Source organism: Maylandia zebra, linkage group LG23 (genome assembly GCF_041146795.1).
Source record: "Maylandia zebra isolate NMK-2024a linkage group LG23, Mzebra_GT3a, whole genome shotgun sequence".
Classification (NCBI taxonomy): domain Eukaryota; kingdom Metazoa; phylum Chordata; class Actinopteri; order Cichliformes; family Cichlidae; genus Maylandia; species Maylandia zebra.
In genome coordinates, this window is record NC_135188.1 from 39191604 (window position 1) to 39196931 (window position 5328).

At 35.0% G+C, this 5328-nt stretch overlaps 1 long non-coding RNA gene across 1 annotated transcript; it reads left to right on the top strand.

Annotated features, from left to right (window-relative positions):
• The first annotated feature begins 2439 nt into the window (after positions 1-2439).
• LOC143415194 (uncharacterized) lies at positions 2440-4847 on the top strand. Its single transcript, XR_013095832.1, has 4 exons — positions 2440-2570; positions 3147-3271; positions 3752-3861; positions 4094-4847. It is a non-coding gene; the product is annotated as an uncharacterized LOC143415194 (long non-coding RNA).
• Positions 4848-5328: the final 481 nt, after the last annotated feature.

Consider the following 5328-nt stretch of genomic DNA (forward strand, 5'->3'; position numbering starts at 1 on the left):
CTTTTTTTAGAGACCTGGAGCATTAATGTGTTAATGTGTTTGTCTCTAAAGCACTTTGGGTCATTAAATAAACCTGACAGTAACACAAAGCATTTTTCATCATTCATGTTTCTGGTATATTTTTTCATGTTACTAACAACAATTCAGTGTTCTGAATATTTTTATTTTAATGTCTATATATAATCTACACTGCAAAAAACAATTTTCAAGAAAGTAAAAAAAACCTTGTTTAAGGACATTTTTTCTTATTTTTTGCCTAAAAAGAAAATATATTCTTAACAAGCAAGTTTTGGACAAGAAAATAAAGCTTATTCTAGGAAAATATGTCTAACTTTTCCTTAAAAGGATATTTCAGCTCATCTTGAGCTTTATTTACCAGTTACAAGGCATGACAATGGTTTGGTTGAATTTCCAGAATAAAAATAAGATTATTTTTCTCATTTCAAGAGTAAGGGCATTTAAACAGCTGCTCAGTTTAAGAAATGTATTTATTGACACTAAAGTTTAATATAATTGCTGTCAAGTTTGACACAATATGCAGTATATGAACAAAGGCAGGAACTAAAAGCACATGGTAAACATGAAATACAGGCCCATTTGAAAAACAGAAACAGCACAACTCATTCACTTTAGGCCATGTCAAACAGAATAATAGATCAGCCTCAGTATATCTATACTATGGCAATGCTAAAATCGCATTCAACTGTCAGAATTTATAGGAAAACAACAACTTCATTTTAAAAATTGTCACAAAACTGTCCAAAACAATAACCTGAAAATACAGTTCATGCATGTAAAGCAGTGTACCTTTTATAAAACATATGTTGAGCTCACGTGTAGTCCAATTACATCACCCAGGTAATATTTCATGACCGCACATGTCATATCTTTGTGTGTGAAACTGTAATATGGAATGGAATCTCATATCATATCATTGTTGGCTGGCTTTCCACCACTGAATCAGTCCTGTATGCCCACATGTTACTCAGATTTCTGTTCACTGCTGATGAGGGTTCCCTCCTAGAACTGCAATTGAGATTGGTTGATTAATTGACTAGTTGCGGATAAGGAAATTAAATACAAGGTACACTGATAATTTCTAAAAAATTTTAATGTCAGAAATATACTGCATTTTATAATTTACTCTAAAATATGCATGTTTTCAAGCTGAGTTTAATAAATGGATATTCATTTAATGCTCATTGCTATTTGGCAGCTTAACTGTAGTTTAAAAGCCTTGAAAAATCCTCAAAAACCTAAAATGGGAAAGCTAAACTAAAGAACACAGGAAACATGGAAAATGTTGCAAAAACCTTACAACCTTGAACAAGGAACATAAGACATGAAAACATCAGGGAGGGAACACAGATGATAACACAGGAGAGAATACAGACGATCCGACAAAGAACACACTAAATATACACACACAAAAGGAAACGAGGAATTGGCAGACAGGCACGAAACACAGCTGACACTAATCAGATGAGAAGAGACCAGGAGGAGAATACACCGATGCAGGGCAGGGACTATCAAAGTAAAACAGGAATAAACACGAATATCGAACCAGGGACAATACACTGAAGACAAGGGAGGTACAGAGAACACCTAAACACTGGAAATAATTAACAAATAACTAGGAAACTAACTGACACAATGAATATTAATAAACACAAACAACCAAGGAGACTGCGGACCATGACAATTGGTTTATTTAAAACAAAAGTTTAAAAAAATACAAAATGTTGTTTTCTCTAGTAGAAGAAATTAAACACTATCAGAATATTCTTTATAAATAGATAGCATTGTTGTGGATTATAAGGAATAAGCATTAACATATCTACTGTTAAGCTGTAAAAACAAGTAGACATCTAACATGAATATTTTATATGATTATTTTCAAAGATATTAAAGTATATAGTCAGTCTCACCTTACAGATTTTTGTGTCCTAATCGATCAGCTGCATCGTCCATTGGCAAGGTGGTCGGAGTGTGTTCGAAGAATGTGATACCAAAATTAGCTGTAAACACGATATTCTTTGACACATCCATCTATGCCACAATCTTCACGGAAATCTGGACTATGGCTATGTGCAGAATTAATATGACTCAGTAGGGATTTGAGGGTCAGACCCACAAAAACGATGTAGATAACACAGCGCCAAATCATTTTGTTTTACTGGTCTGTGAACTACTTTTCCCATAAAGTCAAGATAACCAGGATTATTCCATTATGGGGTAGGAATGGCTATCCTAATTCAGTGCCTTATAACAGCTGTAGTAAGTAACAGCACCCACACGTCAGTATTTACAGAACATAATCTAACTAAATAGTCAAATATTTAAATATATATCATTTTATAGGTATAAAAGAGCGAACTAAACCATTTCCGTACACAACCCCATACTCCTGAGTTGGTACAGCCCACCTTCCCGCCTCTAGCTCCGTGCCTAAGCGGTTGGATTGCAGGATTTTGGGGTCTGGGTGTAGATGCGATACAGTTGGTACAGTGTGAAGAAATTAAGGCACGCTATGGAAAAACTGGACGAAATAACAATTGCCAACCTGAAAGGTATGTGACTGTTTTGTTTTTTCTATGTTTTGTGTTCTGGTATGTTGCATGTTAAGTCGCTAGCATGGCAGGCTATACCCGGTTGTTAGCTTAGCTTAGCTGTGCGGTTAGCTTAGTTGCATTAGCATTTTTAAATATGCTAGTGCAGAAAGTTATGAAAGAATTCATGTCCAGTTATTAGTTTCAGTGTCTGTGAATTTATTCAACAAGTGTGCAAAGTGCCATAAGTTAATGCCAGTTTTACAGAAATTGTGGGAGTTTCAAATTTCTATTAGTGAAGTTATTTCATTATATACTTTAGCCCAGGAAGCAAAAAAAAAAAAAATACATTTATATGTATACATGCATTTAATTGATGTATCACAAATATATTACTTTTACCAGTCAATAGGAGGAAGGTAATTTAGAACCTGTGGAGCAGTGAGGAGGGAGAATAATGGAATAGAGTCATGGTTTTAAATGGTAAATATTAAATTATGTTTCCTATGTATCCTGTCTGTTACCCAAGCAAAGCTGTCAGCTGGCTTGCACATGAGGATAATGCAATGTAGTGATAATTGGAAACTCCTATTGCAGAAGCAAATGTTGGAGAAGACCTGCTCTCATCACTTTCACGAGATGACATCAAAGATCTGTTTCCTGGTCCTGAACATTGCCTCAGGCGTCGGGCTCTATGGCTTGCAGTGCACAAATGTGAAGAAGTAAGTTCTGTCCTATCGCTGTGTGACAAAACTGAGAACACACCAGCTTGTTTTATCCAGTTTCAAATAATTCCACCAATACTCACTTAACAGATAGACAGTAGAATCTTCTTTAGTTTTGATTTAAATCAAGTGGCCTACCCATTTATTAAATATACATATTTTTTATTGTTCAACACTTTACTGATATTTTGTTGTACTATCTTTCATATTTAGAGACCTAAAGTTCTTGTGCAATTTTATGTGAAATTAGCCCTATGTACACTGTATTTTAGAACAAGACTGCTGCTGAAAAAACGCTAACAACTACTGGAGATGGTGACTTCTTCAGAGAGGAACCCAGCACTTACCTCCATCCAAAAACTTTGGATGGAGGCAATGCTACAGTATCTTGATTTGTCTACATTTATGCTTTGCAGATTACATTATTTGCAATGTTTAATGGTGTTGCCCTGTCTTATTTTTCTTTTTTCAAACCAGTGGAACATGCAGCAGCTGTGTTCAGAGCCCTTCCCATGCTTTTCCCTTCCAGCACAGTACCACCTAAGAAGCTGGGCATCTGTAGTGAGGCTTTTTTCCATGTCCTAAAGGTAAGGCTGCAATATTCTATGTGTATATATTGTTGAATTTTGCAGTTACTCATGTTTTCATTTTATATATTTTACTGTGGAGTCAGTCAAATATTCTTAAAGTTCAGATCCCCATAACATGTTGATGTTAATAAAACCTACAAAAAAAGTTGATCTATTTTAAACTGTAATGCAACTCAAAAATTGTGTTTCTTACAGTCTTGTTCTAATACTCTTTTTTTCTGTCATGTAGACTTCAGAAGACCCTGAAGGCTACCTGCGTCAGCGACCCCTGGCTTGTCCAGTTCTGCTTGTCTCTGAAGGCAACTGCATGATAGCTGTTGGAACCACACCGGTGAGCACTTTTGACCGTAAGGATCTTAATGAGGGACTGCTCTATCTGATGGCATATTACTATGCCCTCCACCTCACATATCCATAGTGCATTTCCACGCTGCTGTCTGTCTTGCAAACTGAAATACTCAAAGACTCCATCCATGACCGAGATTCAACCCCCTCTTACAAGAAGGCGCTTGGTGAGTGGAAGTCATTCATTGAGTGAGTCTCCCAGATGACAGACTCCATCTGCCTTGTTTATCAGACTCAGTGTTAGTCAGTGAGGTTGTTTTTTTTTCTATAGAAAAGTTGTTCAAATGTAAAACACATGTTTGTTTGTGTGGTCGTTAAACTTGTTCTTCTAAAATGTTATGTAATATAGGATTTGAAATAGTGATTGTTTTAAGCTTCAGCAAAATTTATTTTTGATACCAGCCATGAGTGTGTTATACTGTTATTATTCATTTTAAGAGTATCTGGAATATGCACTTCTTATTTTGGCCATGTTACACAGTACCCTGCTGAAATGTATAATTTTAGGCATGATTCTCCTGGAACAGACCTCAGTGAGTTACTGACCCATTGCTGTGTCAATAAAAGCGCAAAATCTAAGAGTGCTTTTGCTGTCTTAATTTAAGATGAATTCCCTTATTTTTAGTAGCTTTTTGAAGAGATGGTGTCTTATTCTCAGGAATTTTTGCTGATTATTGTTCTCAGAGTTGAAACATAATTCTTATAGTTAGCTCAATCAAGAAAGAAACAATTCAGTTTTAAGAAAATTTGTCCTATAGTAAGGTGTTTTTTTAATGTGAAAAATCTAAATTAAGGTGTAGAATCTTAAAGTAAGCAAATAATTCTTGAAAACAGCTTGTTCAAGAAAGCATAATACTCATTTTAGGTGCAGATTTTCTAAATATCAAAGTGTCTTTTACTTATAATAAGTCACATTTTCTTCAAATAAGCATACATTTTAGACAATTTTGTCTAGTTAAAAGGCATATGGCAGTTAGATTAATTTGCTAGTTTTAAGAATTCTAGTCAAGCAACTTTTGCTTACCCCATTGGCAGATTTTTTTGCTCAAAACAAGAAAAATTTGTCAGATTTAAGAATATTTGGCTTGTTTCAAGTATAGCCGTTTTTGCAGTGTATAA